At 41.6% G+C, this 21,967-nt stretch overlaps 1 pseudogene; it reads left to right on the top strand.

Moving 5' to 3' along the window:
• Positions 1-21,967, top strand: part of LOC122334870 — a 75,044-nt pseudogene that overhangs the window by 39,295 nt on the left and 13,782 nt on the right.

Genomic DNA, 21,967 nt, shown 5'->3' with positions numbered 1-21,967 from the left:
AGAGCCTTTCTAGAGTCGGGTACTGGCCATTCGGCGACTGCCTTCACCTTGACAGGGTCCGGTTTAACCTCCCCTTCCGAAACAATGAACCCAAGGAATGAGACCGACCTGGCGTGGAACTCGCACTTCTCCGCTTTGACAAAGAGCTGATTTTCTAGCAAACGTTGGAGAACAAGGTGAACGTGGTGGGTGTGTACCTGGAGAGAGGGGGAGAAGATGAGAATATCATCAAGGTACACAAAGACAAAACGGTTAATCATGTCTCCCAACACACTGTTAACCATGTTCTGGAAGACAGCAGGAGCGTTCGTGAGACCGAACGGAAGGACCTGATATTCGTAGTGTCCCGAGGGAGTGTTGAATGCTGTCTTCCACTCATCACCCTCCCGGATCCTGACTAAGTGGTAGGCATTGCGGAGGTCTAACTTGGTGAAGACCTTAGCTCCCTGCAAGAGCTCAAAAGCAGAAGACATCAAGGGTAAGGGGTACCTATTCTTAACAGTGATGTCATTGAGTCCCCTGTAATCAATACAGGGACGCAGAGAACCATCCTTCTTTTTAACAAAGAAGAAACCAGCACCAGCAGGAGATGAGGAGTGGCGAATGAGTCCATTACGCAGCGATTCCTGGATATAAGTGTCCATAGCCTCTCGTTCAGGAGCAGACAGGGAGAATAAACGTCCCCTGGGCGGAGAAGTGCCTGGGAGGAGGTCAATAGCACAGTCGTAGGGCCGGTGGGGAGGAAGGGATAGAGCTCGGGACTTGCTGAACACCCGACGCAGATCGAGGTACTCCACCGGAACGCCAGAGACATCCACCTCCTGATCCTGAGGAAAGGAAGACACAGAGACAGGAGAAGCAGCACCCAAACAAGACACATAACACGACTTGTTCCAAGACAAAATTAAGTTATGGGACCAATCAATGTGAGGACCATGCCGCCTCAACCATGGATGCCCCAAAACAAGACAAGCCTGTTGGGAGTCCAGGAGAAGCAGCACAATGTCCTCACAGTGATTGCCCGACACGACCAGACTTACACTGGGGGTGGAATGCGTGATGGTGGAAAGTTTTTGGCCAGACAGACCCCATACAGGAACAGGAGAGGTGAGTGGGATGGCAGGGATACCCCAATCTTTAGCAGTCTGGACATCGAGGAAGTTGGCCTCGGCCCCAGAATCAATCAGAGCCTCACAGCTGTGAGAGGTCCCTTGACAGGTGACTACTGCTGGAAGGAGGGTACGGGAATGGGAAGAGGGCATAGGAGATGAACCCACTAGGACGCCCTGGTACTCTAGTGGGCCTTGGCTTTTAAAGGGCACGTAGAGACCCGATGTCCAGAGTTGCCACAGTACAAGCACAATCCCCGAGTCAGACGATGTTGTTTCTCCTGAGCCGTGAGGTGGAGACGACCTAATTGCATGGGCTCAGGATCGCTGGAAGACAGGGATGGTGGGCCCTCGACGCTCTGGGAGTCCTTGGTGAAGACCCACGCTGACCGTGGGGAAAGACGCTTTCTGCGAAGTTGGATCCGTGCCTCGATGCGTAACGCCAGGCTGATGAGATTCTCCAGATCTGCCGGGGTCTCCTGGGCCGCGATCTCATCCTGGATCTGAGGATCCAACCCCTCCCGAAACAAGGCACGCAAGGCCCCCTCATCCCACTTGCACTCGGCGGACAGTGTCTTGAACTGGACGAGGTAGTCAGTGACGGTTTGACCCTTCTGACGGAGTCGAACAAGCTTAGCAGCCGCCTCATCTCCCCTGGGACGGATCGGTCAAACAACCTTTTCATCTCCGTGCTGAACTCTGCAAAGCTGGAGCATATAGGTGACCGAAAGGCCCCACACGGCTGTCCCCACGCCGAGCCTTGCCGGTGAGAAGTGTGATGACGTAAGCCACCTTCGCGTTTGTTCGGAGGCATAACGGCCAGGCTGAAGGGCAAACACCAGAGAGCATTGGGACAAAAAGGCCTTGCAAGAGTTCGGGTCCCCGTCATAGGGAGGTGGATTGTTGGCATGTGGCTCAAGGTGGGAATGAATGCTGGATGATACTCGGATCTCCCGCTGCAGATCTTGAACCTGGTCGTTTAAATTAGCCAGTTGAGAGGTGTGGGAATCAACCTCCTGAGAGGTAGTAGACAGCTGATTGGCATGATGACCAATCATAGCCCCTGGTGGGCCAGGGCGGCACGGACGTAGTCTTCTTCCGCTGGGTCCATTTTGGTCAGTCCGTACTGTCAGGACAGACGAGCAGACCCAATTGCAGAAAGAAATTAACTTTATTTGAACAAAAAGGTCTTTGTGTAATAATCCCACAAAGGGTGAAACAGATGGCAGTCTACTCCAGCCACGATCCCAGCTGCAGAGGAGGTGAAGGATGGATCATCTAACTGACACAGTTCGATGGGGCAAAAGGTGAACCAGGCCCAACCGGTGGAGCAGGACAAGGGTGGCCGGCCAAAGCGGTCGCCGCGAAGCTTCCCACTGTAGCCACGTCCAGCATCCGCCCACTAGAAGACCGAGACAGGCACTGGCACCCAAAGGTCGCCGGTGAGGGGAGAGTCCTGAGCTGGGCAAAAAGCGAACTGGAGAGATGGGGGCAGAAGACGGGAAAAACGAGAAACTAATAAAAATAGAAAAAAACACAAAAAGCAGAAGGCATTAACTAGACCGAGAACAGGACTAAGACTGGACAAATGCAAACAGAACAGACTGGTCAACAGAGGTTCAGAGTCAGAACAAACTAACATTAGACGACGGACTGACAACGGACAGAAAACACAAGGAGACTAAGTAGAGAGGGTAATTAACGGAAATGGGGTGCAGGAGTGTGAAACAATTAGGGTTAACAAGAGGGGAGGAGTTAACAGCAAAGCACATGGCGAGCTGTCAAAACAAAGACCATGTGCTTCAGGACAACAAAACACAAGACAAACACAACAGGCCGCTGCCAACCCCTGACACATCCATTATGTCCCAAGAGATAGGAGCGATAACTATGGATGGAGGAAGTATGGGTTTGGGTTCTGAGTTCATGGTGTAGTGTTCGTAGCGTCTTGAGAGGGCATCCGCCTTACCATTCTTACCGCCTTACCATTCTTACTGCCGCTTCGACTACAGCTCCTTATTTCCCATGTCATAATTTCTCTCTGCTGATGATAGTTTTCTAGAGAAAAAAGCACAAGGATGTAGCTTGCCTGTATTTTCTGACCTTTGTGACAGAACAGCTCCGATTCCACAGTCAGATGCATCTACTTCTACAATGAATGGTAGATCTGGATTGGGGTGATTCCGGATAGTGAAGGCTTGGTTGGCCTCCTCTGTCCATTTCAGCTTAACAGGTTTGCCTTTTAGCAGTGACATTAGGGGGGATGCGACTGTGCTGTAGTCACGAATGAAATGTCTATAGAAATTGGCGAAACCCAAAAACCTCTGCAGTTCCCTGTATTGGGGGAACCAATACAGTTCACTGTATTGGGTTGAGGCCAATTGGTTACTGCTTGTACCTTTCCCTCATTCATCTTGACTCCCTGGTGACTTATGTTATACCCCAGGAATGAGGTTTGCGTGACATAGAACTCACACTTTTCTGCCTTGATGTAGAGCTGATTTTCCGGAAGTCTTGACAGAACGGTCCTAACATGGTGGATATGTTCAGATTCAGATTTTAAATAGATAAGGATGTCATCAATGTATGCTATGACGAATTGATCGATCACATCCTTGAAGATCTTGTTAATGAACGATTGGAACACTGCTGGGGCGTTGGTAATACTTTTAAATACTTTTTAAACTGTACTTTTTCTGTTGATCCATCCCTTACACCAGGGGTGTCAAACTCAGTTCCTGGCGGGCCGGAGCCCTGCAGAGTTCAGATGCAACCCAAATTAAACACACCTGATCCAGCTAATCAAGTACTTCCGACATGCATAGTATACGTATTTTAGCAGGGTTGAATCTAAACTCTGCAGGGCTCCGGCCTTCCAGGAATTGAGTTTGACACCCCTGCCTTACACCTAAAGTCACCCTGTCCCTAACCCTCAAAAAAGTATGAACACAATAAGTACATTTTTTGTTTTTATGTAAGTCCATAGTAGTTAAGGCCACCTAATATAAAGTGGGACCTGCTACTACTGTTTCCTCTTTAAGTCTCTTCTTAAAACAAAGTTTTATCGTATGGCTTTTTCTTATAATTTATTGTTTTTAATGGGTTGTATTTTGTTACTTTTTATCTTTTTATTGTAAAGCACTTTGTAATGTTGTTTTAAAAAAGGCTAATAAATAATTGTTTACTTGCATACTAATAGAAATGCTGTGTTTGTTTGTTTCAGACATCTAGACTTTTTTGAGATGGTGCGGAATGAGGATGAGTTAGAACTTGCCAAGCGCTTTGACATAGTAAGATCTTTTACCTATTTGCACATGCCTTTTTTCATATCATGTTCTTAAATTTGCAAAGCACTCATTATGTACAGAACAGCTTGGCATTATTAGACTTGTTTATAAGGTCCTATCTGGAAAAAAAATTATAAAGTTTTTTTTGTCCAGACACACGTGGACACCAAGAGTGCTGGGCAGATGTTTGAGATGATCAAGAAGAAATTGAGTAACACAGATTCCTACCCCCACCTTCTATCTATCTTACATCACTGCCTTCAAATGCCATGTGAGGATCTGAACTGTTCCATTTTACACATTCAAAATATCTCTTTTATTTTTTTCAAATCATTTGTGTTCGGAGTACAGGTGCCTATCAATAAATTGGAATGTCATGGAAAAGTTTATTTATTTCAGTAATTTAGCTCAAATTGTAAAACTTGTGTATTAAATAGTTTAAATGCACACAGACTTAAAGAAGTTTAAGTCTTCAGTGTGCATTGAATTTATTTAATACATTGATTTTATTTAATACATTGAATTTATTTAATACATGAGTTTCACAAGTTCAGTTGAATAAATTAACTTTTCACAACATTCTAATTTACTGAGATGCTTTCTTTGTAGGCAGCTTAGGCTCACTAACAGTGCCTACTGTATATGTTTTATTGTAATCCTTTCATTCTATAGCTAATCACTGTATCACTATGATAGATGCTTGGGACTAAAGAATTATTGTATTTATATGATGTTTACATGCTCCAAGAATATCATTTAAATATCATGTTACATGTCCAGAAAAGCATGCCATTACCATGACATCATATCCCCAAAAAAGCTTGTTTATGATTTTGTAACATTTTGTTCAGATAAACGTGGTGCAGGCAGTATACAGCAATGGCAACTTTTAGACCGCATCCTTCAGCAAATTGTTCTACAAGATGAAAAGGGTGAAAATCCAGATGCTTCACCTCTGGGTAATTTCAACGTTAAGAACATCATTAAAATGTAAGTGCCCATTTCAAAACACTTTTACTTCAAATCACATTGTTTTAATGATTTTAACCATACAATATTTTAATAATTCTGTCTAAAATGAAGACAAACCACAATGTTGTTAATGGATACTGAATTTGTGGCCAAAAGGGAAACTGTTAACAATCAATTTTGAGAAATTATAAAGGCAGATGCAAGACTTCTAAACACTGGCATTGTTGTTATTAATGTACATAAGTGTGTTAATGTGCATAAGAATTTCCATCCATGTGCTCAGCACAGTTTAACACAGTTCAACCGTTTTTTCCTAGGCAGGAAAAAAAATTCCTTTGGTCATTTATCACTTTAGCAGTGCTTTCACAATCATTCACCCAATCATCACACCTCTGTTCTGTCATTCTACCATCACCAGCATTCTTTGCTGTTTTTTGACATGTCATTTCTTAGTATCTCTTTGTACTTAGATTTGGTGGTTATCAATTTTCATGTCTCACATTTTCACATTTCTTATTTATTTGCTTTTTGCATTCTTTGTTCTGCTTCCAGATACAGTGGTGTGAAAAAGTGTTGCCCCCTTCCTGAATTGTTTGTGTGTGTGTGTGTGTGTGTGTGTGTGTTTGTCACACTTTAATGTTTCAGATCATCAAACAAATGTAAATAGTAATCAAAGATAACACAAGTAAACTCAGCATACAGTTTTTAAATTAAATGTTTTATCATGAAGGAAAAACAAAATCTAAACTCACATGGACCTGTGTGAAAAAGTACTTGCCCCCTAAACCTAGGGCCACCCTTAGCAGCAACAGCTGCAATCAAACATTTGCGATAACTTGTAATGAGTCTGTTACAGCGCTGTGGAGAAATTTTGGCCCACTCATCTTTGCAGAATTGTTGTAGTATAATTCAGGCACATTGGAGGGTTTTTGAGCATGAACTGCCTTTTTAAGGTGCTACTGCATCTCAATAGGATTCTGGTCAGGACTTTGATTAGGCCACTCCAAAAGCCTTCATTGTTTTTATTTAGCCATTCAGAGGTGGTTTGATTTGGATGAATATCCTGCTGCAGAACCAAGTTTGAAAGCAAGTTGTCCAAACAAACATAAAGTTATGGAATTGTTATTCCCAGTGTTTGTTGCTGGCAATGTATTGTATTATCCCAATAATGTCTGCCTACAAAAGAATCAAACATGACTTTTTAAAATAAAAAAAAACACTTGTGGCAGGAGCCAATGGTGTTGTTGCTCATGCCACAAATGTTGGACAAAAAACACTTGCATTCTGCATATGCTAAACAACATGCTGAATTGGGCCAACATACGCCTGACGAGAGCTGACTAGTGGGACACACTAAACTGACTAGCCCGCCTCTCACACGCCATCTGCCCAACAAAAGCCTTTTGCTGACAATCGGCTTTGTGTATCCCACCCTTTAAATATAGCGCACAAAAATCCTTTACAGTATGTTAATATTTTTTGTGAAAACTGTATCTTTATCCTCTTTTCCTGTTTTCATATTATATCTTTTTGTGCTGGCAGTAAAAATTACTGTATCTGTATGTAATTTTCCTTTTTTGCAGCTATGGAAAGCAACACATGTCAAGGTGTCAATTTAAATTTCTTTACTAGATTCTCCCTTAAACCTCTAATAGTATCCACTTACAAAAATATTCAAAACCAGACTAAACTAACACCTTTTATTTTAAAAAAAAATATTTTTAAGTTATAAATAATAAAAGCTGCAAATATGTTATTAAGGAAATGTTCCCCAACTGAATGTCATTGCTTCAGGTTAACAGTGGCCCATTTGGTTTAAAGACCTAATGAATTAGCTTGATCACCAGTCAATGTATGTTGCATCTGTTTCATACCCATACTGGACAGCTTGTAACATGGATGTGACCAGTGAAGACTAATTAATATTTAATAAGTTAACGTAACATATTTGCTTTTTTTTGAAAATAAACTAAAGAGCCATGATGTGGCACTTCTTGTTACTAATTGAGAAAGAAGTATTGTATTGTAGAATTATATATTATACATTATACATATATTATTAGTATTTTAAGTGCATTTTATTGAACAAAAATTGTATACACCTCTGTGAACAAGAATAGCTTTTGGTCTCATAAAACTAAAATTCTAAACAGACAATTTTCATGTTGTCTTTATTGTTGAATTTTGTATTTGATAACAGTTGACAAATAACAAACAGTTATATAATTGACTGAAATAAATGTAGAAAATAGGGCAAAATTATTTTATGCAATTGAGTGCAGTTTAATGAGACTCCATTCTGTCTACAGGCTTATCAATGAGAATGAAGTCAAACAATGGCGAGACCAAGCAGAGAAGTTCAGAAAAGGTAAAAGTGCACACTGACTTGCATAGCTGAGCCTAGGTGAACTTATGTAATGAAAATGCCTGTGTGTTTTTTTAGAGCATGTGGAGCTCATGGCTCGGCTGGAAAGGAAAGAAAGAGAGTGTGAGACAAAGACACAAGAGAAGGATGATATGATGAAGACACTCAACAAGATGAAGGACAAACTGCAGAAAGAAGGAGTAGAGTTGCGCTCTGCCAGGGAGCAAGTATTAAACCTGTCCTCCCACATAAGCAACATTTCAGTGAGTTCACCGTCTGTTAACTTCCAGTGTGCTGTAGTTGTATGATTTACTTTGATATTAGTAAGTAGTACAATTGCACAATAATGTTAACTAATATGTTGATTTTTTATTGTGTTGATTAGTAAGAGATGCTTGAAGAGGAGCTGTTTTGGTTAAGCATGAATTATAGATATTTCTATGCAAATAATTTGATCTTTTTCACTTTAAGAATGGTGAGGTTCATTTACCTGTTCCCCCTCCGCTTCCTGGAAGCCCAATGGCTCCGCCTCCAGCATCTATGATGATGGATAACTTCCCTCCTCCTCCTCCCCCACCTATTGCTTTTTCCAACACACCCCACCCCCACCTCCACCTCCCCCAGGGGTCCTCCACCCCACCTGGGGCCCCACCCATCTTTTCTGGCGTTCCCACCTCCACCTGGAATTGCTTCTATTATCTCCACAACCAGCCTACGTGCAAAGATCATCCCACAACCTTCACAACCATTAAAATCCTTTAACTGGTCCAAACTGGGAGAGGTGACTATTTTGTTTATTTATTTGCTGGTTCTTGCAGTATTAAAATTCTTGAGTTAAGTTAAGTTAAGAGTTAAGTTATACTGAGTTTACTGAGATTATGTCATTTATTTTATTTATTTATTTATTTTCTGAGAATATCCATTAATTACAGTCATCTTTCCTGATTTTTAAATTTTTAGAACAAGATCACTGGTACCATCTGGTATGAGATTGATGACAGAAGAGCCTTTAAGGTTCTTGACCTAAAGGACATTGAGAAAATGTTTTCCGCTTACCAGAAGCAGCAAGTATGCAAATGCAGGGTGTATGTGTGTGGGTGGGGCGGATGGGGAGGGGGTCTATGGGGTGGTGGGGTGGTGGGTGATACATGCCAACTCTAAATTAAGGTCCACATGGGTAAACAATATTAATGATTTGTATCATACAGAATGAAAGTAAAAATGTAGAAGGTTTTCTATGAAGGGTAGGTTTAGGTGTAGGTTGGTGTAGAATGATAAAATATACAGCTTTTACAGTTTTAAAAGCATTTATTTCATTTACAGTCCCTAGAAGGATTGTAAACCATCTGGTGTAAACCATCATGTGTGTGTGTGTGTGTGTGTGTGTCAAAGAGAGAAAGTATTTGGAACCTTAGGCTTTACAGCAGTGGTTAACCCAACTGTTCTTTGCTAAATGGCCTGTAGTAAATGCTTTTGTGCTTTAAACATTAAGTAAAATTTTAGTGCATTTACAGCAGATATGCAAAAATCTGTGATTTCAAATGTAATTTTCATCAGTGTTTTGTAAATGATTCTGGGCCTGATAGAATGTTTGCTGTAGTCAGCTCTGGCTGAGTCTTTTGCTGTAGTTCTGCTGCTTGACTTGTTTTATCTTCTGCATGTCTTCCAATGTTTCTCGTTTTTTTTCTCTGCTGTACCACTGCCTGGTCAGGAGCTGCACACTAACCAATTCTTTAAGCAGGTGAGTGATTGGTCCAAATAAGCTACTTTACTGCCAGAACAGGGTCAGAAATTAATATTTGTATTAAGTGGCAATAATTGCTATTTTCTATCTGTGTTGTGTTTTATGTTTTATGTTGTCTTTTTATTTGGTTGCATTTTTGACCCAGGCAATTTCCAACCCTACATTCATCATATTGTTACATGCATTTGTCATGCCTCTGCTATTTTGGCCACTGTAAACAAATTAAATCTTAATTAATTTGACAGATGATGGAAAATTTTTAACTAAAATCTTAAAAGAATACCCCTGATAATTTCAATGTATGGAAAGGAAGTCTGGGAGCAGCATGGACATACCTATATGAGGCATGTTGTGGAAAGTAATGACCTTTCACCTATACCTAATTTTTCATGTTACTGCAAAGAGAGAGCTGCATGGGTATGTAAGAAATGTGCTTTCTTTGGACCAATGTGGATTTACATGACCCATGTAACCCCATCGAACATTCACAGCACAGGAAATGGTCTGGACCTATAAATAGCTGAATGTTCTCTATGAAACATTGTAGCCAACCTTTTTTTATGCATTCGTGGTGTTTCAGCTGCATGATTATTTTTGACACACTGTTCTGAATACTGTTCTTTTGAGAGAAATATAGAAAGTAATGAATATATTGTATGTTTTATTTACACTGACTCATTCAGTTTAGAACAACTGAATTCATGTTTATGTTTATTAAAAACATAAATTAAATAATTTCTTTGGTTACATAAGCTTTGGTTGATTCATATAAAATTTCAACATTTACAAATACAAGTCAAAACACAATCCCACATTTTAAATTAACTTTTGATATCTATAAATTAAAACAAGTATTTTATATATATATATATATATATATATATATATATATATATATATATATATATATATATATATATATATAACAATAAAAACAAAGATTAAAAAAAATACTTCATAATAATACTCATTTAAATTTTTAATTAAAAAGAAAATTAATCCAAACCATTTTCTCCTTTTCTGCAGAAAGAAACAGGATCAATGGATGACCTTTATCTGAGCTCACGCAAAGTCAAAGAGCTATCTGTTATTGATGGACGGAGGGCCCAAAACTGTGTCATCCTGCTTTCCAAGTAAATACTGTAATTGTAATTGTTTATTATAAATAGTTTATCTGGAAATGAATACGACTTGTATATTTTATTAATGTACCCTGGTAATGAAGAAACAATTCTGGAGCTAAGGGCTAAGGGGAGAAAACATTGATTGATACAAAAGACCATATCTAACCTCTTGTGTCATAAAGAATAGTTTGGCATACTACTGGTGTTTCTACTTTCTTAATAACATGTTAAATATTAACAGTTTACATTAACAAAAAAAATTAAATACATTTCTGTCCATATAGGTTAAAAATGAGCAATGAGGAGATAAAAGAGCCATTCTGGAGATGGATGAGAGGGAAGAGCTGGCTAAAGACATGCTAGAGCAGGTGAGGTCTATCTAAGAAAGACTGAGATTCATCAAGAAAGATGTCACTACACTTTTTTTAAATAGTACTTTTGTTATCTAGAAGTAAACACTCTCTATGGGTACATGTATTGTACATTCACAGCTGCTGAAGTTTGTTCCTGAGAAAAGTGATATTGATCTTTTGGAGGAACACAAACATGAGCTTGAGCGTATGGCCCGGCTGACCGCTTCTGTTTGAGATGAGCAGGTACTGCGAAATAATTGAATAATTAAACTAAAGGCATTTGATAAGTGAGCACATTGATGTATGACTTCAGAAGTAAAAAAAATTGCATGAGTGAAGAATAATATTATTAAAAGTTCTGAAGATTCAATACTGAATTGCATTAAAGGGTTATTCCACCCTAAAATACAAAAACTTTGCCCTTAATCAGTTAACCATGTCATTTTAAACCCATGAAACTTTGTTTGTCCTGGAACACAGTTTTAGATGAAAACTGAGAGGCTTGTGACTATCCCATTGACCTCTAAGTAATGAACACTGTCAAGGTCCAGAAAAGTAGGAAAGACATTGTCAGAATAGTCCACCTGTCATTAAGGCTTCAATGACAGTTTTTTTGTAAGGTTGTTTGTTGGTTGGTTTGTTGGATATTTTGTTCAACTGTACAGAAAACAATTTAGTAAGAGTGTTGTTCATATCTTGGATGGAATTCCATAGTGATGAAGTATCTTCCAGAGAGTGGCTTTCTGTCAAAGGCTTTCTTGAAGTCTACTAAGTTGATGTACTTGGGGTGTATTCCATTCTAGACAATGCTCTAAGATGTTTCGCAATTGGATCTGGTCCACACATGCTCTCCCTTCCTGAAGCCTGCTTGCTCTTGTCTGATCTTGATGTCTATGGCTGACTCAATCCTGTTGAACATGACTCTGCAGAACCTTAAATCTGTCCGAAGACGAACAAAGCTTTTACATGTTTGGAACAGCATGGGATTAATGAGAAAAGTTTCATTTTGGGGAGTAGTAACCCAACAGCAACAAACCATTATAATAATAAACACTTCAAAAGAAACATGACACTACAACAATCTGTGGTATCTAGAAATTCCAAAGTTACCATTTACAGAAAAAGAGCATGAATCTTTGACAAGCATGCGTACTTGCATAAATCAACATTTTACAAAGCAACAATTCACAGTCATACTTGCATATCAAATAGCTCATAACCAAAAAAAAAGTATTTATGATGCTTACGGCTGTGTTTGCATAAATGCTGAGTAATGTAAGATAATTACTTGTTATTAATATTGTTATAAGTAATGTTAGGTTAAAGGTTTTCAGGGTCTGTAGTTATTATAGTAAGGACATACAGTACATTTGTGCTTACTATAATAGTGCTAACTTTTTTTTTTTTCGTGACGTTAAGAGCTTTTTAATGCAGTTTACAAAAATGTTTCTATTTTATTGTACACCCCATGTATCCTTAATGTAATGTGGGGAGAAAATAGTTCTCATTACTGTAATGCAAAAAATGAAATCTATATAATGTAATAGCATTTTTAAACCTTATATTTAAACATAATGAAGCAAAGTGCATTTTAGAGTAATTTGAATTACAGGGCAAAAATATAATACTGTATTATATTTTTGCCCTGTAATTCAAATTATTCTAAATGCACTTTGCTTCATTATAAAATAAAAATGTATAAAAAAATTTGTAATTAATTTGTCTTTATATTCGTTTAGGAAGGAAATATGGCATTCTGTAAGATTCAACCCAGTGCCTAAAACTGAATAATTTTGACTTCTTTCTCTTTATCAGAATTGACCACTATCAACAGAGGCTCCAGTCTCTTTTTCTTCAAAAAGAAGTTTGCAGAGCGTCTAGCAGAAATAAAACCAAAGGTTGAAGGTTGGTAGGTTTATAAGGAATGTCACTGTAGGTGTCTCTTTGCAAAATAAAACAGGCTAATGTTGAAGTGACAGAGAACAGAAATGGCTGTATAAATGTGATTTGGGGGAGAAGTGGATATTAGAGAATGAGTCAGGGCTGTATGTTTAGTGAGTGTGGCTTTTATACTTGAATTTATCTCCAGTTCAAATAAAGAACAGAGTTTCCACAGAGGCTGTTTTGGAAAGCTGGCATATGTTGAGAAGGGAGAGTCATTCTCATAAATGCTGCTTGTTTTTTTGTTTTTTTTCAAAAAAAGAGTCATGGCATGCGTGTTCTTGCATAGTACTTCAGATAAACAAATTCTAGTTAAAGACCTGTCCCTGCACATTAATTATGTTTTTAACCTTAAAGGGACAAATCAATCGACGGCGGCGGAGCAGGTGGAGGAGGAGACTGAGGAGACGGAGAGCCGGAGCTAGGTGACGCTGAGGCGCTTGAGGTTCAAGGCGACGCCAGGCCGGCGATTGATGCGGAGACGGGATGGGAAGACGCGGAGCTGGTGGGAGCGATTGAGGACTGAGGAAGCCGAGGGAAGGAGGAGCCTGAGCAGAGCCGTGATGGAGGACGAGGCGGCCGGAGGAGGAGGGAATCCTGGTGGCGCAGCTTGATGGTCGACGGCAGACCAAGGGCGGAGCCGAGGACGGCGGAGCCTGTGGAGCTGGTGGACTGACGAATGCGCGTGTGCAGAGGAGGGAGCCAGGAGCCCAGGGGGAGCCGAACGGGCTCACGAGCCGAGGAGGAGTCTGGGTCCTGAGGCAGTGGACGGCGAGGCGAGGATCCCTTCACCCTCGACGTACATGGAGACCCGGCAGACCCATGGCGAGCCTGGATGGTGAGTTGGAGGACAGCGCCAGGGGCCGCCCAGGGATCCATTCGACGTGGTGTGGTAAGTGCGGGAGGGGTGGGAAAACTTGAGGCACCTGGAGAAGCGCACGAAGGGCGGGCACAGAACGGGACGGAGCCGCGAGCGTACGGGCGCGGGAGGAATTGCGGGGCAGGCGCCGACGAGAGCACGGGCGCGGGAGGCTGAACAGGCACGAGCGACGGGGCGGGCACTGAATGACGACGTACGGGCGCCGGCGGTACTGGAACGGACGAGCGACGGGCGCTTGGGTACTGAAACGGGACGGATGACAGCGCGCGGGGTACTGAAACGGGACGGAAAGCGCCGCGGGCGCGGGGGCACTGGAAACGGAGACAGGCGCGACGGCGCGGGTACAGAAACGGGACAGAGGCTGCGTGGCGGCGGGGTACAGGAACGGGACAGAAGAGACGCGGCGCTGGCACAGGAACGGGGTGACGGAGCGCACGTGGCGGCGGGCTGCAAGGAACGGGAAGGCTGGGCGAACCAGCGAGTTAACGGGACGGTTGGGCGGAACCAGCGAGCTAACGGGACGGCCAAGCGGAAATCCAGCGAGCTTAACGGGACGGCTGGGCGGAACCAGCTAGCTAACGGGACGGCTGGGCGGAACGAGCGAGGCTACTTGACGGGTTGCCGGGCGGAACTGAGCGGGCTTACTGCTGCAGCTGAACGGAACAGCGGAATCCAGGATACAGGAGGTGCCCAGTCTAAGTCCAAGTTCCGCCCATATCATCCAGCTCCTTTGCAGATCCAGCAGGCCCGTGTGGATGATCACTCATCCTCAGCCGATGTGCAGCGGGCGTGAAAGCTCCACCCCAGCCTTCTCTACGCCAGTCGGCCAGCTCCACCGGCGAGAGCTCTGCTCACAGCTCGCGCACCTGGTCTGGACGTGGCACGGCTCCGGGTCTCAGCCACGCTCCCACGGCTCTGTCGGCTCTCTGTGACGATGAGTGGTGGTCCGCGGGTCACCGCCCGACCATTAATCGGGTCAGCAGTGGGCTCAGGCTGGGGGCTCGACCACGCGGTGGAAGTGGGATGGGCTGAAGCTCTGGATCTGGAGAGGGGCTGGTGTCGTTGTCCTCAGGCGCCAACCATCATGGTTGATTTGTGAGGGACACCAGCACCTTACCGGGACGTGCGGCGAGGCTCTCTCGGACCGGCTTCGGACAGCTGCGCTTGGCTGGAGGGGGTGTTAAGTCCGCTGGAATAGGAGTTCGAGCAGAGAGCAGGTCCGGTGCAGTAGAGTAGCTGGCCAGTTCGAGGACAATAATGCCCGTGTAGTCCTCGGGAGAGCAATCCCCTGCTCCAGCAGGCGGATGAGGAAGTTTGGGTCTTAAACCTTTGGGCAAACATGGCAAAAAAAACAAAAATATGTGGAAAATACGCCGCTTATTTACTTCTTTAAGGTCCGTTCTGTCACGTTGTGTGGTAGTATACGAGCACATTGACTGGCTGAAAATAAAGGGGGTTTGGAAATATAAGATACAGGCAGGCAGGCAGGTCGGTCGAACAGGCAGAGCAGGATAAACACAGGTAGGGGACATTGGGTTGGGACCTTGACGCTCTGACTAACAGAACTCAAAACACAGGACTTAATCACAGGTAAATTGACATGATGACTGTTATCATCTGTGACTTCAATGTAATTACCTCTGTGAAATACAGCAGAGATGTTTTAAAGACTGTTTATACTGCTCTTTTCCATAATATGATACACAGCCATACACAATTAGCTTTGTGTAAAAACAGACTGGAATTTAAATTTAAATTAATTTAAACACCTTTGTATATCAAATTTATCTGTACATACACTCTTAGAAATAAAGGTACAAAAACCTTTCTAAAAGGTTCGTTTTTTTACCTATTAGGTTCAAATATGTACAATAATATGTACTAATATGTCAACAGGAAGGCATTTTGAATGTTTTAACATCCAGGCAAAGGAAGTCTAACTTTGGCTAAGACCCTTCGGGAAAACAGTTTTGTGGGAAACTACATGGCGGGAAAATTGTGGACAGGCATCAAAGTCGATACTCTTTCTTGTTTCCTTCTGGAGCAACTGCCCATGTGCGATGATGGGAACTGTAAGGCAAAACTGGAGTTAAGACTAGTTGACCTCACTCACAAAAACATAGAGAGGTTAAACATCAATGTAGTACCAGTATTGTTTAGTAATTTGGACTTATATAGGGTTTTACTGTGTATTTCATTTGTGTAAACTGGAACTGGGAAAAGAGAAAGTGATTAATACCTTTATTTATTCAACACCCATGAAACTGAACTGTCCTTCCTGAATTTAGAAATTCAAATACACTTGTTCAGTGTAAAAATGGACATGCTCTATTTGAAAGAAAAAATGGTGCAATATAAACTAGTGAATCAGTAGAATACACAAATCTTCAAAAACAAAGATTTGAACCTGTGTAATCTATTTCATGGGCTACCATTCACCATTCAAATATGGATTCACCAACTTTGCACAAAAGAGACGCACTCTTTTTTCATCTGATGTTGCAATAATAAAAATACAAAAACAGTGGTAGCATGCAGATAATTATTGTGTTTATTATAGTTTATTATATAGGAAGCTGTTCAAATCCTCATCTTAAGGCCTTTTTATAATGAACTGGACTACCAGTAAGTACACTGCTTTTGATGAATAGCATACAGAAAAACTGATTATTGCAACATTAAGTTTATTTTGTAACAAAAACATTTTCTTTTTCTGTTCTAACAACTTTTTTTCATATCTTAAATATAAAACCAAAGTGTAAGCATATATTATTAATATCCTTCATGTGATTCAATCACAGATTCTGTAGCTTACTGTCAATATAAACTATCAGTTTTGGATACAGCAAAGCTAAAATTTACCTGAATTTAGAGCCTTGCATTTCAACTGTCTTTTAAAAAAAAGATGCATTCTGTTTGCTATATTTTACAAATTGATATTGTGAGTGTGCACAGAAATAATGGTAGACAATTTACAGTTCCTGAATGAAGTATTAGTCTTATCTGTTTAAACAAAAAGGAAGGCTGTTTTTATTGAAGAACAAAATGCAAACGTTCGTTCTGGCACCTTCATGCGCCCCTTCAAATTCCATGCTCTGAAACTATGTTAATGGCTGCAATGGCTGTGTAATTAGGAAGCAAGAGAGAAAGAAGGCACGGGAAGGTACAAAAGCTGTCACTGGGCCGGTACCTTTTCAAAAGCCTATTAGGTTCAAATATGTTATTGTTTTATTTTGTTATTTAATCATGACAAAATACCATAATTACAGTCGGTTTGCAATCTGTCCCTTTGTGCCACCTGGTGGTAGTGTTGTGACTGACTTTAACACGCAGCTGACTAGCAATTAAAGCTGTGGCCTTGTGGTGGTGGTACATGTGATAGTAGTAGGCATTCTGGTTGTTAATGTCCACCAAGTGTGTATATATGTTGACTGATATATATAAAGCTTTGGTGAATCTGCTTGAGCCTATATATGATTCAACTTATGAATACTTAATCCAGAAATTATAAACATTCTGCATAATATTCTGCAAATTGGAGATTAAGTCTGTGAAAGAAGATCATGTTGTCCATATTTCCTGATAAAAAATATACTAAATACACTACGTTATGGAGGCTACAGTAATATCTTTGATATCTTTTCTTATATCTTTAGCTATTCTATCTGCATCACATGAAGTGATGAGAAGTATGCGCCTGACACAGGCTCTGGAAGTGGTTTTGGCATTCGGGAACTTCATGAACAAAGGACAGAGGGGCAACGCATATGGTTTTAAAGTATCCAGCCTAAACAAGATCATAGACACCAAGTCAAGTATAGACAGGTCAGAGGTCAAATAGGCTTTTAGCTCATTCATCTGAATGCAAAAAATTGATGTCACTGTTTTCAGTCAATGCATCTGTCCTCTGCAACTATTCATTGTTAAATGCAATTTACAGAATTTATGTAATCAATCAACTCTTTTCTTTTTTAGTTCTCCTCTTAACAATGTTTGCACATTTTTTCTTTCCTTTTATTTTAATAAAATAATTGAAGTTCAACAAGTATTTTACTATAAATTGCTTCAAACTTGTTAGAAATGCAAGCTGTCCATTCACTATTAAATGATTTGTTGATGAATGACATTGAGTTTGCATGATGGTATGACACTAAACGTAGATTATAACATACTGTAGGTAAATCTGTTTTTCATTTTCTTTGCTTTAAACTTAAAATAAATAAATAATTATATATGCATTTTCTACAGGAACATCACTATGTTGCATTACCTGATCATGATTTTTGAGAAAAATTACCCTGACATACTCAGCATTCAACAGGACTTGGCCACTATACCAGAAGCTTCCAAAGTCAAGTGAGTCACACACTGCATACTGCTGAGCATAAACATAGCATGTACTTTTGTTTTTGAAAGGCTTAGGCCTTTTTGTATCTCAGTTGTCTTACTTTTACTCTCACAGTCTAGCTGAGCTGGAGAAGGAAGTGTTCATTATTAGAAGTGGCCTGAAAGCTCTAGAGGCGGTGAGACATCCATCATTTATTTCTCCAACTTTAATGTTTTAGGTTACTTCTGATGAGAATGCTTTCCGACATCTTTTTCCTCTCACTGTTGCAAGACTCTTTGACAGTAGTTTGTCAGCTGTTTTTTATTTGTTATTTTCATAGCAAAGAGGCTTTATACAAAATTTGCTTTACTAGTTTTTGTGTTTTGACACTTGCCATAAATATAGTACCATTCAGTTAAACCTCTAAAGTCAATTTATTATAATGTTTGGCATGATAACACATGACAATTTTTGTATACAAATATATCCTTGATATGTAAACTTTTTTGTTTTGTGCAATGTTAATGTCTTGTTTTTGTAAGAAAATATATATATATTTTTAGAACATATTAATAATTTGTTGGCTAATGATGTAACTTCATTGAAGTTACAGTTACACAACTAATACATCATTTTGGTCTTTGTTTCACTAGTCCAAAAAAGTAAAAAGAATAGGAATATAAAAGAGTATAGAATATAAAGAATATAAAAATTGCAAATTGCATTTACATTCTAATTGTGATTACAAAACCCTACAGTTCCTACAACTTCCTAGAAAGTTTATAAGTAAAAAAATAAACTGTAGTCATATTTAATTAGAGCAGCAAAAAAAGGATATTGATTATATTAATTGAATGAAAATTTAATTGTTTACATCAGGAGTTACGATACCAGCAGAGCCGAGCATGTGACTGGGGAGACAAGTTTGTCCCAGTGGTCAGTGACTTCATCACAGTTGCTAGCTTCAGCTTCTCTGAACTTGAGGAACTACTCGCTGAAGCCAAAGATAAGGTAACATCTTAATTTATCTTCGTTAATTAATTTAATCTTAATTATTCAGTCACAAACATTTTTATTTTTTAACCTCCATCCTGTCGTGGCAATTTTAAAACAACTCTCAATATGTAACAGAGAAACTCAGTAAAAAGTCTTTAAATACTTTGCTGATTGCAAAGATAAGTCATACTGAAACATACAGTTTGCTGCAGAGTGCGACAAACACAACAGGGTGGTCCAGCCTTTTTATACCTTGTCTCACCCTTCAAGGTTACCATTCTTAACAGCTGTACTTTTCCACACATGAATAGGAAATTGAAAAAAGTAACATGGAACCCTTAATGACTTCTTAGGCCAAGTGCAGACACCTATGGGTCTCCCAGCTATCCCTCTCTCATCAGTATAAATGAATTTTCCACCCCAATCCTTAAATACCCAACCAAATAAAGGTATTGGCACATTAATTTTCATCCTAAATTCCAAAACATACAATTGCACAAAGGTTCCTTGGCAGAGAGAGAGACAACAAGAGACCTTGCTCAGTGCCTATGGCTGAAAATGTTTTCTCCAAAGCTCCACTCTACAACCCACAGTAGAGAGTGGTAGAATGAAGCTGGGCTTTTTAGAGAATCATGGAAGGATAGGCCCTTTCTTGAGGAGCCCAACAGACCATCCCACCCCCTTCTTTATTGTTTTGAGCTCTGCCAACCCTGTGCATGTTCTAGAGCCTGACGTCTTAGAAGGAATAGAAAGTGTGAGAAAGAACAAAAATACAGAGAAAGAGAGAGGGCTTTGTGTACCCTTCCTGGCTCAGGTGTGATGACTTAAACATCCCGGGAATCCCAGCAGCCGATCCTAACCCTGATTTCTCAGGGTTTTTACTCAAGGGATTGAGGAGATTTATTTCTTTTGAAATATGGCTTGGTCTCAACTCCACCCCCATGTCCCCAACTCTTAAATTCACCATTCAGAAAGATATTCAGAAAATAGTTGGGATTTGTCCATTTGTGTTTGTGACTGTGTTAGTGGGCTTTTTTTTGTGGTGGTGGAAAGTGTGAGTTTTGGTCACTGGGCAAACTGACAGAATCTTTATCTGAGCTCCACTTCCCAGAACAGAGCCATCAAATTAGCCCAGTTCACTGCTATTAAAATTATTTACTAAGTAAAGCCTTCAAGAGAGACTTCACAAGGAATAGCTGACCTTAAAGCTTAAAGTTATTTGGACACAAAGGCCTCCCTGTGCTTTCCAGACAGATCTACCTCTTCCTGTTGCCCTTGATGGGTCAGAATTCTATATCCTGATTCTGTCTTCTGAGATGGGCCAAAATGAGAAGAAACATTACAACTGAGAACGTCTCGGTTACGTGATGTAAACCCTCGTTCCCTGAAGAAGGGAACGGAGACGTCACGCCGGATGACCGACGCATTGGGATCTCGCCGAGAGACCAATCTACTTTGAGTGTATCTAAACGAGCAAATTGAAGATTGGCATGCGCTAATCGCATCCAGCTGCCGCTGATCACAGCTGCGGTATAAATAAGCAGCGGGTGCAGCGCATATTCAGGTTTTCGCTGAGGAGCCGAGCTAGTGACCCGGCCCCTTCAGCAGAGGTGCAGCACCTTGGCGACGGACGTGGCGCCTCCGTTCCCTTCTTCAGGGAACGAGGGTTACATACGTAACCGAGACGTTCCCTTTCAGTCGGTCACTCCGAGTTACGTCGGATGACCGACAAATTGGGATCCCTACCAAAACGCCTTGAACGCTGTCTCTTCCAGTGTCCTGTGGGAGCCCACAAGCCCCCTCAGTCTATCGGCGTAGGCCGGGGCTCAACCACAAGAAGCCAGCTACTTTTTGTAACACTACCCATTCGTAAGACTGGAACACTGGGAAACGTCCCACGTTCTAGTGAACAGGGACGTGCGGAAGTCCAGCCTTCCCGTAGGAGGTCTCGGAACGAATACGCATATGGACAGTATTTCAGTTTGCATATGGAAAATTGGAGGTGATTGAACCCTCTTAGACGGGCAGAAGGTCTGCCGGGGAAACACGGGGCTCTAAGGCTATGCCGTGGAAATACACACATAAAGTCCTCTTGGAGTACTTTACATGGCTCCCAGCCCTTACTGGTTCTCACGGATTCATCTGGCTCCGCAACATCTGGCTGCCGAGGGGAATGGAGGAGCTCGACAGGGTCTACTGTATGGACGCTCTGGGGCGGTTAACAAGCTGACCCGAAACCGGGCCTCTCAGTGCTTCTACCCGTTTGTGGTGAGAACACAGGAGGATACCGGTTCCACACGTAGGCTATAGAATCTAGCAATCGTGTTGGGGGTCGCCCAGCCCGCAGCTCTACAAATCTGTCAGCGAGGTGCCACGAGCCACCGCCCAGAACGATGCAACACTTGCTGAGTGTGCCCGCAACCTGAGGGGGGCAGGGCATACCCTGTGCTTGGTAGGCTAGGGTAATGGCGTCCACTATCCAGTGAGCCATCCTCTGCTTGGAGGCGGCACTCCCCTTCTGCCGGCCTCTGTGACAAACGAGAGCTGGACTGAGGTCCTGAAGCTTTGTGTCCGGTCAACGTAGCATCTTAGTGCTCGGACGGGACAAGCAACGTCAGGGCTGGGTCTGCCTCCTCCAGGGGCAGCGCTTGAAGGTTCACCACCTGGTCTCTGAAGGGGGTAGTGGGAACCTTGGGCACGTAGCCGGGCCGTGGCCTCAGTGTTACCTGGGAATCCGTGAGCCCAAACTGTAGGCACGAATCGTCGACCGAAAAAGCCTGCAGGTCCCCTACCCTCTTGATGGAGGCCAATGCGAGCAGGAGCAACGTCTTCATAGATAAAAGAACTTTAGCACAACTGCTGGCAAGGG

Source organism: Puntigrus tetrazona, unplaced genomic scaffold (genome assembly GCF_018831695.1).
Source record: "Puntigrus tetrazona isolate hp1 unplaced genomic scaffold, ASM1883169v1 S000000663, whole genome shotgun sequence".
Lineage (NCBI taxonomy): Eukaryota > Metazoa > Chordata > Actinopteri > Cypriniformes > Cyprinidae > Puntigrus > Puntigrus tetrazona.
Note: the sequence above shows the minus strand (reverse complement) of the source record. Positions and strands in the feature narration are given on the sequence as shown.